Here is a 24,113-nt window from a genome sequence, read left to right as displayed (position 1 = left end):
AGTTTCCACTTTCACACCAAGCAAATGCTGGGGCTGTACTTTAATTAAGGCCAGGTCCACTTCCTTCCCACTCCTAGCCCTTTTCTATCCTGTCGTCACCGTAGGACCTATCTGTGTCTATGCGATGGAAAGCAGCTTGTAAAAAAGTAATGAAAAATAACTCCCGCATGGCGCCTAACAACTAACGACGAAAAGTAAAGAATATAACTTTCCTTTAAATTGCAGAGGGTCTGGCAAATACGTTGTTTTGGAAATTATTTTAAAACTGCCTGCTTGTGAGAAGAAAAAATTGCGTTTGGAAATAACACTAGCAGCACAAGATTTTAACATTTTCAATAGTCGTAGTGATTATAAGCAGAGTTGAAATTTTCTTTCTGAATAAAGGAATATTTGGAATTAATGACATTTGTAAGGAAACCAATTTAACGCCTCAGATATTCACCTTAATACTCCCTAGGAGCATTGTTCGGAAGGGACGATGGCGAAATTACCGCAAATGTATCTGATAAGGAGCAAAGTGCTCGTGAAGTGGCTACGCTGAATTGGATAATCTCTGAAGGAGATGAATTTCATGCTTCATTTACTTATATTGAATGAATACTATCAATGAAATGCTAGGCAGATTCAGCCAATTCTGCAGCCTCAACCCAGTAACTAATAGTACCGGTGATTGGGAATTAGGATCGGAGGGGAGTGTAACTCAAATTTATAGACTTCAGAAAGTCCCCGGGTCCAAGGGATATCGTGGGTTCAGGGTAGGGGTAGACATCAAACTTGAAAGAAATGCTATAAAATGGTTTTTAATGCTTTCTGAGCGAATTTAAATATAGGGTTGACAGTCTACCAACTTAAGTGAGGTAATAATAGTGCTATACAATAAAACTTCCACCAAAGGGACAATAATTGTACATGTATTGCAATTAAATAAAAGCACGGTGTGATTATACAATTCAAAAGTAATTTACACACTAAGTAAAAGATACTACGTAGAACTGAACAGACATTGACTGAGTAAGACCTTCAGATTGACGAAGGCAAGAGGGTGACCTTGGAAAAAATATACCCCTGCTACTCTTCGTTGTCACAGTTGTGTTTTTGCAAGCAAGGAGTGCGGATGTGCTGAGTTGAGCGCGGAGTAATTGGAAACACGTTGGCACAATACAGGATAGCGATATGGATCTGGCACTGTGGAATGAAAAGTAGAAAAGTAGAAAGTTAAGATAAATGGTGCGAAAATGGGGATATTGGCACCTTTACTGGTGGCGGCGGTGGTGGTTGTGTTTTTGATGATAGGGGGAGTTGAAGTTGATACTGCTTGTTGTTTTAAGGGGCCTAACATCGAAGGTCATCTGCCCAGGAGTTGAAGTTAATCCGGGTCTTGTTCCAGTGGGTTCCATTGGATGGCAGGAATTTGAAGCGGTAAAAGAGATGATAAGAGAGGCATGTCAGACGGAGGAAGTAAGGGGAATGTTTCGAGAGCTATCTAAGGAGTTTAAGGACCTAAAGCTGAGTATTACGGAGGATGTGAGGAAAATAAAGGAGGAGGAAGTGTGTAATAAAGATATGCTGGAAATATTGAAGCAGAAGGTAAGAAATTCAGAGCAAGATCTGATGGAGGCGAAGGAATTAGTGGTGAAGGGTGATCAAGGAATTATGAGGAAGAATATTTGCATTTATGGTGTGCAATAAGAGGAAAGTGAGAGTAAATTGGAACTAATGTACTAAGTGGTGGAAGTGGTGCAGAATTGAATGAAGTCTAACTTTAGTGTAGTTGATATAGACGATGTGAAAGGGGTTGGGAAAGTTACGGGAAGGAGGCCCATTAGCGTGAAATTATTATCTACATTGATGGCGGATATTGTGATAAGGAATGCCAGTAATTTAAAAGGAGAAAAAGTGTGGATAAGAAGGGAGATGGACAGTGAAGCCATTGAGGAGAACGGAATCTGGAGCAGGCGTTTAAGGGAGTCAAGAAAAAAGGCCTTAAAGCATATGTTAGAGGACAGCAGCTGGTGGTCGGGGATGGAAGACGGTCACGTACATGGACGGTGGGTCGGTTAAAGGAAATGGATGAAGAACATCAACATCAGCAGAAGGCGATCCAGACGGCAGAGGGAGAAGTGAGGAAGGTCAGAAGGAGAAGTAGCGATTACTTAGAGGAGAGTGATATTACGGAAGTGAGCGAAATCCACCGCACACCAACATCAGGAATACGTGGAGCCATGGATCGAAAATTGGAGAGCAGCCAGGGGACTACGCAGAGAAGAAGAGGTGAGAAGCGAGAAGAAAGAAGACGTGAAGCAATGGGTAGGGGAAGAAGCCTAAGTTTAAAAGACCTATGGGGGAATAAAAATGGCTAGAGAAGAAAGGGGGTTAGGAGTGTAGAAATGGTATAAACGGTGGTGAACGCAGGTGGAATTAGGAAAGTGAGTGTAACTAGTAGTAACACTACAAATGCAGTAGAGGGCAGTGGGAATAGAAGAGGAAGCAGAGAAGAAGAAGGGGGTAAGAGGTAAATAATCAAGAAAGTGGGTTTTGTAAATATTGAAGGGGTGTCTAGTAAGTTGGGCATTGAGAAAGTGGCGGAGTTGGCAGAGGTTTTTGATAAACGGTCAGGCGAGAAAAAACAGAAGTTAAGTAATTATTTAAATGAGAAATTCCAAATCATGAGGGGTGGGACTGAAGTAGCATTGCGGGTAATAATGTGGGTATGGCCTTAGAAGTATTAGAAAAACGGATCAAGAGTGTAGCAAGTGTGATAAGAGGTAGAGCAAAAAAGAAAGGAGGAGAGGGATGGTAGATGTAGGGAGATGAGAAGAGACGTGATGAGGGCTTTAACGGTGTATAGGAAGAGGGTGGGGATGGAGAAGAGGGAGGAGTTTTGTAGGCTACGAAAGATGTATAAGGCAGCTATGTATAAGGATATGTTAGTAGAAAGGAAGATGTTACGGCAGAAGGAACAGGTGGAGGCAATAAATGGAGATTGTAAAAATAACCAAAGCGAGAAGTGTGGGAGAGAATATACAGAATATATAAAGGGGAGAGAAAGCTGGGAGAGGGCAATATTAATTAAGAAAGATGGGTCCAATATTTCCAGAAATTATTAGGGGGAAGACGTTGGGAATAGGGATGGATTGACGAGAGAGATGGAGGAGACAGAGCTGAGTGGTGCGGTCTTGGATGAAAAGATAACGGAAGATTAGGTATTAGTAGTGCTGGGAAAATTGATAGTTGGGTCGGTAGGAGGATTATATGGCATAACATCGATGTTTTGGAACGAGGCAGTAAAAAATAAAAACGTTTTGGAGAGTTTGGAGAAGCTATGCAATAAGATCTTTGAGTGTGCTAAATTTCCGCATGAATGGAGAAAAGGAATAATAGGTCCATACACTATTTATGAAAAGAAAGGTGACAGAAATATTACAAGTAACAATAGCGGTATAACATTTTTAGACTCACCGAGTAAGGTATATACTGGTATTTTAGCTAGGAGGTTGAGAAATTGGGTGGAGGAATTTTCCATACTCCCGATGTTTCAGGGTGGATTCGGGAAAGGAAGAAGGGCTATAGATAATATCACGACAGTGAGTACTATAATAGATAAGTATGTTAAGTCAAAAAGAGGTAAAGTGTATATGGCGGCGGTAGACTTTGAAAAGGCCTTCAACACCGTGAACAGGGGCGAATTGTTCGAGAGAATACGCCGGTGAGGGGTTTCCATAAAGATGACAAAAATCCTTGAAGCAATATATATGAGTAGGCGTACTGTAGTGTTAAAATTGAAGAAGACCGGGCGAGTTGGCCGTGCGGTTAGAGGCGCACGGCTGTGAGCTTGCAGCCGGGAGATCGTGGGTTCGAGCCCCACTGTCGGCAGCCCTGAAGATGGTTTTCCGTGGTTTCCCATTTTCACACCAGGCAAATGCTGGGACTGTACCTTAATTAAGGCCACGGCCGCTTCCTTCCAACTCCTAGGCCTTTCCCATCCCATCGTCGCCATAAGACCTATCTGTGTCGGTGCGACGTAAAGCAACTAGCAAAAAAAAAAAAAATGAAGAAGGGTTAGTAAGTAAATGCACGGAGTCAAAAATAGGGTTGAAATAAGTTTGCAAACTATCTCCCATATTATTTTTGTTATTCATTAACGATATATTAAAAGCCCATGGGGGCGGGGGGAATGGGATTGTCCTGTGTTAGGGGAGCAGGAGATTCCGGGCCTGATCTTCGTGGGTGATGTCCTCTTGTTGGCGTTGACAGCCGGAGGCCTACAAAAATTGTTAATGAGGTGGTGCAGTATGCCAGTAATTGGTCGTTGAAAATCAATAGCAGGCAGACAAAGGTGATGTTGTGTACAAAAGATAGGAGAAAAAAGACTAACAGGAAATGGGCAGTAAAAATGAGATAATTAAGGCATTGGACACATTGGAGTATCTGGGTATACACTGACTGACAGAGCAAATGCAACACCAAGAAGGAGTAGTTCGAAAGGGATGAAAGTTGGGGAAAAAACAGAGACGGCACGGACGAATAATTGATGTTTATTTCAAACCGATATGCAGGTTACACAATGCGCACGGCATCGACTCAGTAGGATGTAGGACCACCGCGAGCGGCGATGCACGCAGAAACACGTCGAGGTACAGAGTCAATAACAGTGCGGATGGTGTCCTGAGGGATGGTTCTCCATTCTCTGTCAACCATTTGCCACAGTTGGTCGTCCGTACGAGGCTGGGGCAGAGTTTGCAAACGGCGTCCAATGAGATCCCACACGTGTTCGATTGGTGAGAGATCCGGAGAGTACGCTGGCCACGGAAGCATCTGTACACCTCGTAGAGCCTGTTGGGAGATGCGAGCAGTGTGTGGGCGGGCATTATCCTGCTGAAACAGAGCATTGGGCAGCCCCTGAAGGTACGGGAGTGCCACCGGCCGCAGCACATGCTGCACGTAGCGGTGGGCATTTAACGTGCCTTGAACACGCACTAGAGGTGACGTGGAATCATACGCAATAGCGCCCCAAACCATGATGCCGCGTTGTCTAGCGGTAGGGCGCTCCACAGTTACTGCCGGATTTGACCTTTCTCCACGCCGACGCCACACTCGTCTGCTGTGACTATCACTGACAGAACAGAAGCGTGACTCATCGGAGAACACGACGTTCCGCCATTCCCTCATCCAAGTCGCTCTAGCCCGGTACCATGCCAGGCGTGCACGTCTATGCTGTGGAGTCAATGGTAGTCTTCTGAGCGGACGGCGGGAGTGCAGGCCTCCTTCAACCAATCGACGGGAAATTGTTCTGGTCGATATTGAAACAGCCAGGGTGTCTTGCACATGCTGAAGAATGGCGGTTGACGTGGCGTGCGGGGCTGCCACCGCTTGGCGGCGGATGCGCCAATCCTCGCGTGCTGACGTCACTCGGGCTGCGCCTGGACCCCTCGCACGTGCCACATGTCCCTGCGCCAACCATCTTCGCCACAGGCGCTGCACCGTCGACACACCCCTATGGGTATCGGCTGCGATTTGACGAAGCGACCAACCTGCCCTTCTCAGCCCGATCACCATACCCCTCGTAAAGTCGTCTGTCTGCTGGAAATGCCTCCGTTGACGGCGGCCTGGCATTCTTAGCTATACACGTGTCCTGTGGCACACGACAACACGTTGTACAATGACTGTCGGCTGAGAAATCACGGTACGAAGTGGGCCATTCGCCAACGCCGTGTCCCATTTATCGTTCGCTACGTGCGCAGCACAGCGGCGCATTTCACATCATGAGCATACCTCAGTGACGTCAGTCTACCCTGCAATTGGCATAAAGTTCTGACCACTCCTTCTTGGTGTTGCATTTGCTCTGTCAGTCAGTGTACTTATAAGTAGGAACGGGGGACAGTCCGACCAAATCAAACAATCTAAGTGCAAAGGATTTGCTGCAATCATATGATACAAACATGCTGTTGAATTGTGGAATACTTGCCAGTCAGACTCAAAAGTAAAAAAACAATGATTCCGCAACCACTCCCTGATAACATCATGCCATCAGAATGTTGGCCAGCAGGGTAGGAGAGGTGGTGGTGGTATATATTTTATAATCAGTAGATTGCGTATAAAAAGCCTGGATTCAGTTCAAAATCTCTCCGTAGTGTCCATATGGAGTGAATGTATATACCGCTGTTGATTGTGATTCGTCCGTCGTCCGTCTTTAAGCTTTGAGCAGACCTCTTAGTGCTGTTCGAAAGGAGTAGGCACTATCCCGGAATCGGGTTTCGTCCTCTATTTTCCTAATAATATCATTGATCACGAAATTCATTTCAGCTAATTAATTCCTCTGATGAGAATGGCGTCAGGTAGGGTATTCGGTCGTAAAAACTCGCTACGAAGATTCATCTCACTTCATACTCAACCTCGTAGAGAAATGGGACATAGTAGTACAACTTCACGATACAATATCAGAAACAATTGATAATCTATACTGAAAAAAATAGCACCTACAGACGGTTGAAACACTTTTTCTTTCCTAACAGTAATATTTGTTACGCGGTGCACTGTTGGCATACAAAGCATTAAAACTAGCCGAGAAACATGTGATAGGTTTGATATCTAGCGGTTGTAGCTGGAAACGCTTGACCCACATGCTCTAGGTACTAGGCCTAAACCATGGGCTTGTCACGGCCGCTACTACAGGGTCTTTCACTCAAAGTGGGGTCGGCGCTGCGCAGTGGGTAGATGGGCGAGCTGGTCAGACGATCACATAGCAACTCGCTGAACTTGGGGCCGAGAGAGCGCCCGTATGAATCGCATATAAATAACAAGGACACATAACGCATAATCAAATTTAAAAAAATTCTCACCTTGTCACAGAATATGTTGAAAATATCTTTCACCTCCATCTACACATTTCTGGCTTCATCTAAGGAAATTTTCATTCATACGCATTAGTTCATCTACCGTGATAGCCTCAATTTCTCTCGTGATGTTTTGTTTGAGTTCACCTTCAGTGAGAAAATGGGAGTGTTGGTGGCAGTAACTGCAGACAGGATAACAGGGCCTAGACTGTAGGATTAGAAACCACAATCACTGGGCACAGATATAGGAATGACATTCTGATACCATTTTTTAACAATTGACAGACAATGAATGTCAGTCTGGATATTTCCAGCAAGACTCGGTAACAAAACCTCACTCTGATTATTTCCTTTCCTTTGTTTAATTTGGCTGCTCGGTTAAAGATAATGTTAAGTGACATATTCACGTAATTGATGTTATTGATGAATATAATGTTATGTTACATGCTCTTTCCAGTGGCAATCTTAGTCTGTGAGCGAGACATTTTAGTTTTGTAGTTTTAAATGTTGGCACACATGTCCCCTAGAATCTGGTTCGTGAGCACAAAGTTAAGTGTTGCAAAATGGCGTCGAGTGAGAAGATACCATCACATATGGTCCGAAAATTAAATGAAAAACATATTGCTACATTAGCTGAAACTTTGAATTCTGATTGTGATGATAAAAATAGTGACCCACACTATGTACCTGATAATACGTCCAGCAGTGACTCTTCTTTAAGTAAGGTAAGTAAACAATGATCTTAACCTAGAAATCATTGGTTGCATGAAGAGCATGTTAGCTGCTAGTACTTAACATTGACTTCAGCCTACACACATTGCTATAGTATATGTGTTAGTTAGCATTATTTTTACGCTGACTTGTGATTAAAGTATCTTTATAAGAATATTATGACGTCGATTTTGAACTTCAAAATGTAATAATAATAACTCCTCTCTCCTACCATTCGTTGTCGTTTAGCTATGTCATTCTTTTAAAAACATCTTTATAGTTACAGGATGACGATGACGACCCTCCAAAGCAAGGAAAAGTAGTTTGCGAACGAAAACATGACAGCAACCCAAACCGCAAAGTTTAAACGAAAAAAAAGTCTGAGGTGTAGAACTACAAGAGAAAAGTGGCCAGAAGTAGGTTGTAAATGTGTTGGAGAAAATTGTACTTGTTCTTTAAAATGCTTTGAAAATTTGTTTCAAGACACCAGAAATGTAATTTTTGAAGGGTTCCGGAAACTTGGCAACTTTGATGCTCAAGTCGCATACATGTTTGGGTGTTTAAGACCTAGAGCAGCACATCGGCGCACAAAGAAAAAAGTTTCAAGGCGAACACAAACAATCCATTACACAGACGGAGCCAAGAATGACAAAATAAGAGTTTACAAACGTGCATTTTTGGCTGTACATGGTTTGCAAGGGAACAGGGTTAGAATGGTAAAAAAAATATTGAAGGTAGGTACAGCTACCCCACAAAGTGATCATAGAGGGAAACATGATACTCATGCACGAAGGTACAATGACACGGATATTGTACATATAAAACAGTTCATTGAATCAGTGCCACGCTACCAGGGCCATTACAAACGTAACAACAGTCCATGTGCTGACCACATGAGTTTAGATCATATACCAGAAGCATGTCGAGGAGAGTATTGCTAACAACAAGCAAGCAGTATCTTCAGATAAATTCAGAAGATTTTTCACCGAAGACTTTAACATTCGCTTTAAATTACCCCATAGTGACATTTGTGCCACAGGTGACCCACTTCATGTAGCTATTCAAGATGCAAAATTGCATGACAGGGTGGGTGAAGAAATAAAACTACTACAGGATCAAGAACTTCACCATAGAAAGGCGGAAGCTGCTAGGACTGCATTCACGAATGCATCAATATCCAATTCAAATGTGCACACAATCACTTGTGACTTACAGCAAAACTTTCAACTTGTCCCTGTTTCTATAAACGTGAAATATTCAGTTGCAATCATGGTATATACGATTGTGGTGCTGAGGAAGGTTATTTCTTTTTATGGAATGAGTCTGTTGCAAAACGTGGTGCAGATGAAACTGCAAGCTGTTTGCTAAGATATTTCACAGAAAATGACATACGTGGGGAAAATTAATTGCAGTTACAGATAATTGTGGAGGACAAAATGACAATTGGACTTCGGCTGGGTTTTGGTTACACTTACTTGAGTTAGGCCGCTTTCAGACAGTAATCCATATTTTTCCCGTGGTAGGCCACACAATGTTAGCAAGTGATCGGAATTTCGCTATCGTAGAAAATAATGTAGTGGAGCATCACCAGCACTTTTATTCGCCTGATCCTGAGAACGTTCAAGTAAAAGAAAACATTTAAAATAACAAGAATGTATAATGAAAATTTCTTCTCTTTCACTGAGTTACGGAAACATTTGCACCAACCTCGAACATACACAGATGTAACTTCATTCACAATCAGTTCTGTAACAAGATATATTTTTATGAAAGATAAATCTTTATTGATGTACTGTGAAACTGATTATTGTGGAGAGCTTCAACAAGTTTCTCTTGAAACAAGAGGCAGCTCTCCGAAAAATTTCTTCATACGCTTCCAGTTCTAAAGAAAAAGGATTCTGGTTCGCTTACCATTGATACAAACTTAAAAACTTAAAGATGTCATGACCTGCTTACAGTGGATACCTCCTATCTTTCAACAGTGGTATTTCTCACTGACATCAATGGAAGGACATACCCCATCAAATTTGAAGCAGAGGATGAATAAAACAAAGATTAATCCTACAGGCGAGATAACATAATAGTAGAAGAATGGTTTGAAGAAGACTATATTTACTAAAAATTTGACCTGTTATTCTTCAGATAATTGCAATATTAATGGTGAAAAACATCGTAGCAAATTATTATAAATGTAGATGTGTATTAAAGTATCCCCTTGGTTATAATAATACTGAAAAATTTATTTTGTCATAGTGTAATTTCAGTATGATTTCTTCAAATATTAGCATAGTGTTACTCAAAATGCTGATACAGTCACTTATCATTGTCTCCAAGCGAGCAGCTCAATTATTAACAAAATTATTAGCGAAAATACGCGGTTAACCGATTTGTATAGTGCCACAGCAAGTAGCAGAGACTGCATCTGCTGTGAGGAAGGGTAGCAGGCGTAAATTTTTTTGCCAAATTCATGGACGCTGAAGTATGATTCATACGCTTGCTGCGCACATTCGTCTGTCTGGCAGTCTCTTTAGTATCTGTTAGTTTCTTTGTGTGTTGTCGAATACAAAATGATTTGTAATTGTATAATCATGAGGGACTTCAATTTAATTATAATACATGTGTATTATTGTTCCTTTGTTGAATGTTTTATTGTATAGCATTGAATCAAAGTTTCAGAAAAAACTATTATTGTTTGTTTGTTTGTTTGCTAGTGGCTTTACGTCGCACCGACACAGATAGGTCATATGGCGACGATGGGATAGGAAAGGGCTAGGAGTTGGAAGGAAGCGGCCGTGGCTTTAATTAAAGTACAGCCCCAGGATTTGCCTGGTGTGAAAATGGATAACCACAGAAAACCATCTTTCGGGGCTACCGACAGTGGGATTCGAACCCACTATCTCCCGGATGCAAGCTAACAGCTGCGCTCCCCTAACCGCACGGCCAACTCACCCGGTAAACTATTATTACCGCAATTAAGTTTGTAAACTGTCAAACTTTACCTTTCTGTCGAAATTCGCTCAGAGAGCATAAAAAACTGCACTATTTTGTAGCCTTTTTTGTCAATTTTATGCATATATACCCCCACCAGCGGCAATGTCTCATAAACCCGGATACATCTGTACATTTCCGCGCCTCCTCCCACTTCTATTTCCCAATCGCTGCTACTACTCACCGACATACAGTAGTTCCAGTTAAAGAGAGCTCGGAACCTTCCGCCATCAGATTACATCTAAATAGAGTAACTCTTCTTTGGAATGAGACCATTCTTACTGACTGTCCCTGTAAGTGGTAATAATACGAAAAGGGGCGTTGAAAACCAACCACAGCTGTTGCCGATAAGCCGCTCACGTTCAATTCCAAATAGCGCACTTTTTTTTTTTTGGTGGAAGGCTTATCTGAGATTGTCCAAGGAGGAAGTGCTCCTTTATAGAGTCTCGGAAAGGTTTCAGAATCTGTCAGACGAGGTTTGAGAAGAAGTTAGTTGCAAACTTCCGGAGAGAAATGAATCTCATAATCTTCTTCAAGTAATTTTAAAAGCGCTTCGCTGAAGTTCGAGGAATATTCTTCAGTATTTATAAATTGACAGACAGAGCATTTACTTGAGCAATATACTTATGTTCTGATGTTGGAATCTACTAGTACGTATTTCAAGATTAATTAAAGGTTTCTTGATACACAGTTATGTACGTTTACTTAATAACAATCCGCTTGGTGACACCAAGTCTATATGTGGTCTGACACCGTAGTTAGTCGATTCGAGTCCCGTTGGTCGAAAAAGCATTTTCACCGTCAGAATGTTCGCTGGCAGGGCAGGAGAGGAGGTGGTATACAATTTTTAATCACTAAATTGCGTGCCAAAAGCCTGGATTTAATGCCAAATCTCTCTGCAGTTTTCATATGAACTGAGGGCATGTGACGCTGTTGGTGGTGATTCGTCCTTCAGAGGGAGACGTTCAATAATGAGCAGACCCCTTGGTACTATTTGACATGAGCAGCCTCTGTGCTGACACCGGGTTTCACCTTCTCCCTTTCATCTGTCATATATCAAGACTTATTTCATCATTAACTCCTCTCATGAGGCTGACGTCAGGAAGGGCATCCGGTCGTAAAACTCACTACGAAGATCCATTTCACTTCTTACCCAACACCGTAGTGAAATGGGATAAGTGTTGGGCAAATAATAATAATAATAATAATAATAATAATAATAATAATAATAATAATAATAATAATAATAATAATAATAATAATAATAATCTTTTATATTAAAAGAGTTTACTTAAACCAGTTTTGTCGAGTCTGCCCGTCCGTTCGTTCTACTGGACCGATTGGCTTCACTGTTGTTTTTTCTCTCCGGAATTACCTGCCGGTGAATCATCAGGCATTAACTGGTCTCAAGTTCAGTCAACTTTGCGTAATCCTAAAATCAAGTCATTAAATTATCACTCCAATATCTGCAGGAGAATGTTTACCCTAGCCCGCAATATATCCTGTACCAGTGGGCAGCACACGCTTAAGGAGCAATATCTTTACGAAAAGATATCTGTGAAGCTAAACGATTAGAAATGAGGGCGACTATAGTCAAACCTGCTATTTCAACTAAACTTGGTGCAGATATGACTTAATATTATTTGGAGGGAAACGCCGTGGGAGTAAGACACACCTACCACGCCTAGGGGTGGAGTGGGGAGGGAGTGGCGTATAAAAATAATCGAAAATGCCCTATACTACAGTAGTGTTGAATTGACCGTTTTCTGGGTCGCTGAGATAAATAGTCACACTCTGGATTACATTTAAGGTCAAGTTCAGACACCATCGGCATGGTGGGAGGAGGGGAGGGGGCCAAAAGGGGTGAAAAATAAAATGTCCAAAATGACCGACATTATGCCTATGTATGTTCTAGCATAGCTGTCAACCAAACTTGGTATGCATATGACTATCTGGAACAAAATACCACAGTGGTAGTAAAATGTAATGGCGTATGGCTTTTAGTGCCGGGAGTGCCCGAGAACATGTTCGGCTCGCCAAGTGCAGGTCTTTTGATTTGACTCCCGTAGGCGACCTGCGCGTCATGATGAGGTTGAAATTATGATGAAGACGACACATACACCCAGCCCCTGTGCCAGCGAAATTAACCAATGATGGTTAAAATTCCCGACCCTGTCGGGAATCGAACCCGGGACCCCTGTGACCAAAGGCGAGCGCGCTAACCATTTAGCCATGGAGCCGGACACTGTGGTAGTAATACACCCGTTGTGAAGCGTATTATTAGGGCGCTAAAAGGTTGTGTAAAGAAGGTTTTAGGACATAGACAGATGGATCAAGAAACCTTATTCACCATAATACTCCGTACTGAAGCCGCCGTGAATCCCCGTCCTCTCCTTCAGCAAGAAGACACTGCCCTTCTAACGCTAGCGGACTTCTTTCAAGGGGAAGAGTTTTTAGACCTTCAGCAACACTCCACTGAAGATTTCTGGAAGAGATGGGCAAGATACTGTATACTGCAACTAGGGAGTTACCACCACCAACGGAAATTCAGTTAATTTCCACGTTGCAGACGTAGCCCTGCTACAGGACGACAAACGTCCACGTCACATGTGGGCAAAAGGACTTATAGAAGAACTACGTTCAGGAAGGGATGGAAAAATCAGGACTGTTTTGCTTCGTACTCCCCATGATCATCATATATTGCTCCCCGCGCAGCTGATCATCCCATTGGAGGTCGACTAGAGTGGCGAGGATGTGGAAAATAGAACTACTTTCTCCCTGAGCTCGAACATATGCCAATTCTGAATAAACCAGAGCCGAGCTGAGTGGCTCAGATGGATGATGTGCTGGTCTTCTGACCCCAACTTGAAAGGTTCGATTCTGACTCCGTCCGGTGGTATTTGAAGGTGCTCAAATACGTCAGCCTCGTGTCAGTAGATTAACTGGTACGTAAAATAACTCCCACGGGACTGAATTCTGGCACCTCGGCGTCTCCGAAGACCGAAAAAGTAGTTAGTGGGACGTAAAGCAAGTAACATTATTGTTATTACTGAATAAACCAGATTAACCTATCTTGTATACATAACTTCTTTTTGAATGAATGGTTGCGTTTGTTGTTGTTCATGTTTAAATTATTTCACTTATTACTAACCCGTTCCACACTTAGAACCCCTACGGTTGGTGGTTGGGAGGGAGTGACATGTAAAAATAATTGATAGCGACCAATATTAGTGTCGAGTATATACACTGACTGACAGAGCAAATGCAACACCAAGAAGGAGTGGTTCGAAAGGGATGAAAGTTGGGGAAAAAACAGAGACGGCACGGACGAATAATTGATGTTTATTTCAAACCGATATGCAGGTTACACAATGCGCACGGCATCGACTCAGTAGGATGTAGAACCACCGCGAGCGGCGATGCACGCAGAAACACGTCGAGGTACAGAGTCAATAAGAGTGCGGATGGTGTCCTGAGGGATGGTTCTCCATTCTCTGTCAACCATTTGCCACAGTTGGTCGTCCGTACGTGGCTGGGACAGAGTTTGCAAACGGCGTCCAATGAGATCCCACACGTGTTCGATTGGTGAGAGATCCGGAGAGTACGCTGGCCACGGAAGCATCTGTACACCTCGTAGAGCCTGTTGGGAGATGCGAGCAGTGTGTGGGCGGGCATTATCCTGCTGAAACAGAGCATTGGGCAGCCCCTGAAGGTACGGGAGTGCCACCGGCCGCAGCACATGCTGCAGGTAGCGGTGGGCATTTAACGTGCCTTGAATACGCACTAGAGGTGACGTGGAATCATACGCAATAGCGCCCCAAACCATGATGCCGCGTTGTCTAGCGGTAGGGCGCTCCACAGTTACTGCCGGATTTGACCTTTCTCCACGCTGACGCCACACTCGTCTGCGGTGACTATCACTGACAGAACAGAAGCGTGACTCATCGGAGAACACGACGTTCCGCCATTCCCTTATCCAAGTCGCTCTAGCCCGGCACCATGCCAGGCGTGCACGTCTATGCTGTGGAGTCAATGGTAGTCTTCTGAGCGGACGCCGGGAGTGCAGGCCTCCTTCAACCAATCGACGGGAAATTGTTCTGGTCGATATTGGAACAGCCGGGGTGTCTTGCACATGCTGAAGAATGGCGGTTGACGTGGCGTGCGGGGCTGCCACCGCTTGGCGGCGGATGCGCCGATCCTCGCGTGCTGACGTCACTCGGGCTGCGCCTGGACCCCTCGCACGTGCCACATGTCCCTGCGCCAACCATCTTCGCCACAGGCGCTGCACCGTGGACACATCCCTATGGGTATCGGCTGCGACTTGACGAAGCGACCAACCTGCCCTTCTCAGCCCGATCACCATACCCCTCGTAAAGTCGTCTGTCTGCTGGAAATGCCTCCGTTGACGGCGGCCTGGCATTCTTAGCTATACACGTGTCCTGTGGCACACGACAACACGTTCTACAATGACTGTCGGCTGAGAAATCACGGTACGAAGTGGGCCATTCGCCAACGCCGTGTCCCATTTATCGTTCGCTACGTGCGCAGCACAGCGGCGCATTTCACATCATGAGCATACCTCAGTGACGTCAGTCTACCCTGCAATTGGCATAAAGTTCTGACCACTCCTTCTTGGTGTTGCATTTGCTCTGTCAGTCAGTGTACTTTCTGTGGCCAGTAAGAAGGATTGTGACTCTCTGGATGCCGTTTAAGCCGTCCAATTTCAGCCTCCATCGCTCGCAATGGGTGAGAAATGTCCAGAATGACCAACTTCAATACTGAATTCACAGTTTGGGGTTCTCTAGGCTGATTGGTGACAGTCCCAATGACAGTTGGAATTCTGTACATCATCTCCCTAACATACAGTTACCACTTACTTTTATTATTTCAAAGGATTAGTTACTTCTCAGACAATCTGGGCTGCCACAATGACAAAGTTCCACGCGAATGAAAATAATCTAAAACTTTACATTAAACACACAACAGTAACTCTAAAGCAGGCCTTTCTAACCCGAGCACTTAGTGCTGGGGCGCACCAGCGCTGCACTCAGCAGCACCGTTCCCCTCCTTCCCCACGCAGTGGTCGCTGGATGTGTACGTGAGAGTCAGTACATTCTCTCTGTATGTGTGGCATTCTCGTAGAATCTATTCGATGGTGCAGTTGGTTTCTCCTTCGTCGTTAAGCTCAATGTTTAATTTGTCATGTCATTTTAAGCGTAAAGTCTTCAACCGTTTGACGACACTACCACAATAAACATGTTTTCACCTATGATGACATTGGTGGCGCAGCAAGAACCGAACAAATTGCTGAGTTAAAATCGGAATTGCCCAGTTCTTCAGAGATACGTAATAACTTACTCATTAGGAATTGTTTTACATGCAATTTAGGAGATTTGTTTTTGGTTTAGTATTATTAAGAACTGTTTAGAATTAGACTTAGATGTGCTGCTAAGAAAACACACCGACGACTTGGCGGCGCGTTTAGAGGCGCTCAGCGGTGAGCTTGCATCCGGGGGATAGTGGGTTCGAATCCCACTGTTGGCAGCGCTGAAGATGGTTTTCCGTGGTTTCCCATTTTCAAACCAAGAAAATGCTGGGGCTGTTCCTTAATTAAGGCCACGGCCGCTTCCTTCCCACTCCTAGCCTTTCATTATCCCATCGTCACCATACGACCTATTGCAAGAAAAAACCCATAAAGGTAATTATTTTAATTATTTTATCTCCCTGTCCCACAGATACTTGAACCCAACAGTTTAGAAGGCGCAGTTCGAGCACGTTATGAGCTATTGTTGCTCTGAAAATTGCAAAAAGTGGGCGACCCTTTACTGACGGTGAATTTGTAAAACAATGTTTAATAAAGTGCTCGGAACTACTGGGTCCACGTGCTGTGGCTCACTTTGAGGCGAGAAGCTTGTCAAAACAAATCATCTCTCGTCATGTACAATAACTTAACGTTTGTCTACTCATGAAAATCTTGTAGACTATCAGGCGTCGTTACAGACTTTGCACTCTGAACTCAATGCCCGATTCAAAGAAATGAATGATATGGCACCTCAACTTGAAATATTTATGACCCCATTTTCAGTACGTCTTGAAAAAATCACCATCGTATTTCCAAACAGAGCTGATAAGACTAGAGTGTGACGCAATTCTAAAGGACAGGTACTACCACTACAGCGGTGGTTTAATATCATTTTACAAACGTGTTCAACCACAAGAATTTCCAAAACTTCAAGCAGTTACCTCACAATTTACGTCAATGTTCGGTACAACGTATGCATGCGAACAGATGTTTTTTCAAATCTGAATTTAAATAAATGGAGAACTAGGACTTCTCTGTCTGATGTTGTTAGAGGCTGTACTTAGAATTTATACTGCCAAATCGATTGTGCCCATTATCGGTAAATTAGTTGCCAAAATACGATGTCAACAGTCGACTTAAACACTAAATGTACATTAAGGCAAACGCAAAGTATGTACAGAATGAATTGTGTGTTTATGTGTTCACAGAACTGTCATAAATAATATTGTTTCCATAAGCTGCGCGCTGGCTTGACGACCTGTAGTTCTGCCTCTGCCACTTCCCCTCCTTCCCCCACCACCTCAACGGGGCTACAGCACAGCACCGGGGCTGCTGCCGGGGCCAGCAGGGGCCGTGGGAGCACCTCAGTTGGAATCGCTTGCCTAAAGCTTCAAAATAATTCGTAAAAACCGAACAAGTGACTGGGTGGTTTGGCTCACGTAGCTGTCAGCCTGAATTTGGGAGATAGTGGGTTCGAGCTCCACTGTCGGCAGCTCTAAAGGTGGTTTTCCGTGCTCTCCAATTTTTATACCAGGCAAATGCTCGTGCTGTATTTTCATTAAGGCCACGGTCACTTCCTTCCAATTCCTAACCCTTTCCTATCCCATCGACTGTGTGACGTAGAACAAATTGTAAACAAAAATTCGTAAATTATCAATGAACATCAAATAAAGACATCTAAAAACTCATTTCACAGATAATTAACAGGTAATAACAAATTCAAAATTTAAACGTTCAAAAAAGTACCCGGGAAGCACATGGAGTAATTTTATATCAAGACACATTATCTGACCCATTTATAACGAATGCTGCGGCACAGCACCGGTCCGCTAGCAATAATGATAGTCACCTTCCTGACTTTTTGAAATTAGAACCTATCACGACCGGATGCCTTTCCATACGTAGAGGGTTGTATTCGCTATTGCGCGTTCCAGATGTTTATAAGAAAACTATTTATTGTACCACGTGCTTCTACTTTTAATCCCAATACTTACTCAAATTTCCGTTAAATGGTATTTGCTCCGGTAGAATCAATCGCATATGTATAGATGTTCTGTTTTTCATTGTTTTCAATGTTGACCTCTTCAAGGTGGCTGGTATGATACATTTATCATTAATTAATTATAATTTATCATTAATTAATTCCCATTGTCATTAATCTTCCTTTAAGATGTGGTTTTTAATCGTGAGTCTAATTTTCTATCCGTACTCTTTTATATCTTCTATAATCTCCTGTTGTAGTGTGAAGTCGTCTGTACTATAACTGTACAGTACTCGGCCAGATATTTTTGAAGTTATGAATCTCTAAATATTAGAATAGCATTCCAAGGCATCTCTTCCTTTAGAGACGTTGGTCCAGTAAGTCGTTAATGATGTAATAAAAAGTCTGGCGTTGTTTAAGACTGTACAACGTATGACAATACTTCAGAGCACACACTGATAAGACATTTAGTCATGGGCAAATAATTCATTATATTGTAATCAATAATATTATCATTATCACAATTAGAAGAACAACCTGAAATAAAATTTCACTTATTCGGAATGTACGGTTACTGAAATCGATGTAACTACTCTGCAGCTGGCATGTTTGATAGATAGGCAGGCAGTTAGGAAATTACACATCCACACAGATAAAACTTGAATACAACACTGAGATGTTAGCTGGGAATATTAATTACACGACCACATTCACTTTGGAACAAATATAAGTGCATGGAATTCTACTATCTGGAAGTTAACCCATTTACCCTCGTATCTCAGATATGTTCCGATGTGTGCAAATTCTATAAATGACGAGTTATCGGTACCATTTATGCTTTTAGCTATCCTTGGAAATCATTTCTATAGAGCTGTGGTCTATGGAGTTTCACCAAGAGGAAAAGTCCTCTAACTTTTAGTTACTATATTGATGGGATGAAAGTACATCATGTGGATCATTGTAAGTACCTATGTGTTATGAGAAGGAATGATCCTCATTAAGTAATAACACTTAAAAGTTTGTCAAAAATGCAGATCTCTTCATAAGGGTTTGAGAGTATTTAGGAGTTGAAAGTAAGGGTGCAAGAGAGATTGCACATAGGTCGCTGGTATGACCCCATTTGGCTATGAAACCCATGCCAGATTTACTTGATTAGAGATCTGGAAGAGATTCAGAAGAAAGTAGTACGATTTGTTCCGGGTAATTTCCGACGAAATAGTACTGTTACCGAAAATGCTGCAAACTTTGGGTTGTAAAGACCTGGCAGTAACGAGATGATCTGCACGATTAATCGGTATGTTACCAGCTGTCACTTGAAAGGTGTCGCAGAATGGCATTAGTAGGCGAATAACCTGGAATGGAGTTTTCCAAAGCAGGAAGGATCATAATTTTAAGATAATGTTGGTATATTCAAGATGACAAATTGGGCCAAATACCGGTACTCATTTATAGGTCTATGAATTGGAGATTGGAATAATTTACCAAGGGAGATGTTCGATATATTTGCAACTTCTTTAAAAAACTTTAAAATAATTTAAGAAGATATTAGGTAAACAGTAGATAGGTAATCTGTCACGTGGGCGACAGCCCTACATGAAGATTAGTGACGATTGATTGATTGATTGATTGATTGATTGATTGATTGATTGATTGATTGATTGATTGATTGATTGATTGATTGATTGATTGATTGATTGATTGATTTTCTCTATGAAGATAAATGGCCACCGAAGAGAAACTCTGAACAGAGACTCTTCTAGCAGCACATCTAAGTTATATAGTTAGATTATACAGAAAAAATGAATTACTTAAGGTAAGTGCGAATTTGTATACAACGGTGTTGTAATGTTAAGCCAGTAGTAAGCTCAACCTATAGTACTGTAAGCCGCAGCGTTAAGCACCGGAAATACTTAAGTTGTGTGTAAATTTGTATATGATGATGCTGGATTTAGAAAGTTAATCTAGTAATATTTCTTCAAATATTTTCTTTCCATGGAATTGCTTGTTGAACTCTTGTTCATGTACTTGTTTTGGGTAATTATGTTTTAACTTTACTTCCGTATCGCAGTACTGTAAGTGGTCATTGCCACCGGGATATTTACCAATTGCGATGTATTTATTAATAATAATAACAACAACAATTAAATGGAAATGTGATGAATGTAGAAACAAGGAGAACGAAGAAATACGAAGGAAAACCCACTTCTTGACCGAAACCTTTTCAAGGAAACCACGCCTTCATTGAGGTGTCTGCTTCGAGACATGCTACGAGTACATTATACTGTATATAGAGAGTAAAAGTGAAGAGTAAAAGATAACTCTGTATTTCGAATTTGAATATCATGCATCGTAATTGCAGCTCTTTTGGTGAAGTTCATATTGTGCTCTATAATGACTTAGTCCACGTCAAGACAATGCTGAAATCGGACCAAGTGCATCATAATGAACAATACATCCACCGCCAAGTGAATTAACCTGGCACATAGCTTACCTTGCATGATTAACCTTTCCATCAGCTCCGGCGTAACAGCATCTTCAGGGGTAACGGGTAAGGTAAGAGTTATCGTAATAAATAAATAAATGAAGAGGAATAAAAAATATGCAAGGTGTTACCTAACGATACCTAAAATAAATAGCGGTTGAGCTGCATATCAGATTTTAACAAACTGGTTTACTACAATCATCTAAAAATTCTGATGTTTAACAATCAAAATTTATATAACTGACATGATAATCAATAAATAAATTAATCAGTTTCTTGACAACATTGGGTATCTTGCGTCACATGTAGACGTAGTGGAAGAGATATCGGCCTTATATAAAGGTTAAGCGCTGCAACAACACCATAACAGTTACGTCAATTAAAATGAATTTTTAATCTAAATCTGCTGGAAGGCAACTCCTATCTATTAAGAATCTACTTTATTTCTAAAGTGAATCTATGCCTCAGTGCTCCTAATTATCCTACAAGTTCTAAATAAGCATCCAATATACACACAACTATCTGGGAATCGATCTCAAGACTCTCCCAAGTATAACCATATGACAACACTTACAAGAGAAGAATATACATTTTACTACATGCAAATACCTCTAACGAGTCATGTGCTTCTAAGAATGACATCAACTAACGTGTATAAAATTTAATCTTCCGGACCAAGATAAAAAGGTCACTGCACTCCTGAATACTTGACAGACAAACCTACAGTTTCAACATTCCAACATTAGTGCCCTGACGTCATAAACTACCTATATTAGCCTCTCAACACTTCGGTTTTTTGTACCAACTGAGCCTCCATTCTTTCTACCATAAATATTTCCCTCAGCTGACAGCCTGTAAACAGAGACAAGGGGAGTGCGTTCATCCCTTCTTCCGGCCCATGTGTCTAACATACACATTGCCTTCATTATAATATAATTACTACAGGCCATTTTATTTCTTATAACACAAATTCAACACTCTATCGCAGATAAAATCAAATACAACAGGCCCGATCATTATTTAGCATTAGTGCTCTCAGTGGCACATTCCTATACATTTTTCGGCCTTCTTATGGGCACATACATTCACAAATTATCACTTGATTATTGTTCTTATTCTCTTTAGGGCCTCAACTCAATACTCTTGGCAAACTGGCGCTATTTCTCAATTCTTATAGGCTTCTTACGATATGACTGGCTCAGCTTGATACGCCAACCCGAGTGTGTTTAGGAGATATAGAAGATCTTAGGCTTTCTTAACATGACAACTAACATTACAGTCTATACTGCACATGCACCTGGATAGTACCTAAACTGATTGTCTTGGCTACACTCATACAAAACCGTATAGGTCCCGGTGAAATGAAATACACGACGACAATTTCCCTACCTTGAATAGAATATCTACAATAATGACACTCACGAACTACCTAAAAGTAAAAACATGCAAATTAATAAACTGACCTAACTTGCGTGCTGAAGCATAAATTCTATATACACGAACATTACCAGCCTCACCAATTTACATATTGGCAGAGAGCCAACTGTATCTATAACTTTGACTATTATCGCGGTGCTGCATGCTTAAACAATGGAATTATCTGACCTGTGTCTGAAGACATAACTGAACAGCTCTCCTAGTGGACATTGCGAATTTACGCCATCATGTCGGCGTTAGAAGCTGGTGACAGCACTCGTGGTTCGACGACTGATGACATCCCGGTCGGCTGTGATGTTCTCTGCAGCTCGTTCAGGTGACGTGAAGATCGCCTCCTTGATGTGATGATTGGACGTCGCCAATGATCTTGGTTCGCACCTCGATGCCGTGAAGAATACTCGACATCTTCAGTCCAATTACCGCTTCACCGTGATGTACAAGCAGTGTCCAATCCACTCGTGATGTAGGAGAAAATTTCCCAAGTATAAGGTGAACTTTGGCTGCGTTGCTTGTAGATAAAGGCGGTCTTCTCTGCGCTGGGTAGCGACGTGACAGACAGCGATGCACACAGTGAAATGATCCTAGCGCGCTCATCAGCCGTATATATTAGCAGTCTAGCATCCACGCTACCAAGCTCTGCGAGGGTGGGCTTCTATGGCGCGCCCGCGACATGGAAAATTTCTCCCGCGTGATGCGTATTAAGTACTCGTACTATAGGCATGCCGCATATCAAAATTTGCAGAAAAATGTCCTGAGTGCAATTCTGGTATCCGATCCTCTGTAGTCATCTTGTAATCGAAGATATTAAATAAATTCCTTCCCTCCAATGTAAAAATTCCCGCGATATTTCTCGGAGCTGCGTGCTTCCCAGGCTTCAGTGAAGAGGTTCGCTGGGGTAATACATTTTAATGAGCATCTAGAAGCTTCATCTCGCGTCTGATGCTACTTTCTCACGATAAGCGCGCAATCTTAGATACTCTGACACAATAAAATGCCCTCCAAGGTGATTTCTTTGTGGTCTCATGTAATTCCCATGATTATTATAAAATCAATATTATTTGACCATGAACGGAATGGTTCAATATGTAATAAGCCATGAATTGTCTAGGCTAAAGGTAGAGATATATAGTATTTAATGATACTTTTGAAATATCTTCCTTTGTGTTACAGCTACAGAAAATTTATTTCGTTATAATGTGTTATCTTCTCTTCATATTTGAACTGGAAATGATAACTTATTTCGTGATATAGGTGCAGAGCGAAGATAGTGATATAGTACAGTAGGCCACGAAGAGTGAACTAAAGTTACTTCATCACATATGTGCGGTAAAATAACTTTATTTCTCAGAGTCCGGAAAAGGTCTACTTTTCAAACGTAAAACTGTTTTCTTTTGTGGGCTTTACGTCGCACCGACACAGATAGGTCTTATGGCGACGATGGGATAGGAAAGGCCTAGAAGTTAGAAGGAAGCGGCTGTGGCCTTAATTAAGGTACAGACCCAGCATTTGCCTGGTGTGAAAATGGGAAACCATGGAAAACTGTTTTCAGGGCTGCCGACAGTGGGATTCGAACCCACTATCTCCCAGATGCAAGCTCACAGCCGCGCGCCCTTAACCACACGGCCAACTCGTCCAGTAAAAAACCGTTTAGAAAACGTTTAGTTTTTATTGCGGTACTAGATAAAATATTTTATTTCATTCTGAGATTAGTATAAAAATTTCCTGCAATTACCCATAAAACAGAAGGCAATACTCCTATACTTTTCCATAAGAATAGACGCGAGTAGAGTTATGTAACCAGGCAGACTTATTCGCTTGATCAGTATCAAGAATGCGATTCCTCTCACAACATCCAGATCATAAACTATACAACTATGTTTCTCTTAACAAAGCAAGTAATGTTATTTTCTATTTTTCGGCTATTTCATATTCCCATCATTTCGACAATCATTCCCCTCACAGTTTCAGATTATGGAGGCGAAGGAATCTTTCAGTTTCCTCCGCCTAATTTAATTAAAGACAGGGTAGCAAGACAAGGGTAGGTAACCCCATTAAATATTTCTAGTAGGGTATTTCAGCCGAATCTTCAATCGCCGAACCTCAACGGCAGATGCATTTGACAACGCATGCCCTGCAACCAGCTGCATTCATAGTGTGTATTTTTTCTTGGTTTTTTTTCATTTTATGTGTGATTAATGTGTTTTTAGATGACACTAGTTGTGCCTAGTGGTCATTTGTTTTGTTTGTTAATGTATATTGGGTTAATATCTGACCTAGTGCATTTTTAAGTGCATGTAGTTTATTTGGAATAGTGTAGTGTAGTGTATTCCACAGGCTTCACTCAGACTTGTGTATTTTATTATTTGTAATATAATCCCT

Source organism: Anabrus simplex, chromosome 14, assembly GCF_040414725.1.
Source record: "Anabrus simplex isolate iqAnaSimp1 chromosome 14, ASM4041472v1, whole genome shotgun sequence".
Lineage (NCBI taxonomy): Eukaryota > Metazoa > Arthropoda > Insecta > Orthoptera > Tettigoniidae > Anabrus > Anabrus simplex.
Note: the sequence above shows the minus strand (reverse complement) of the source record.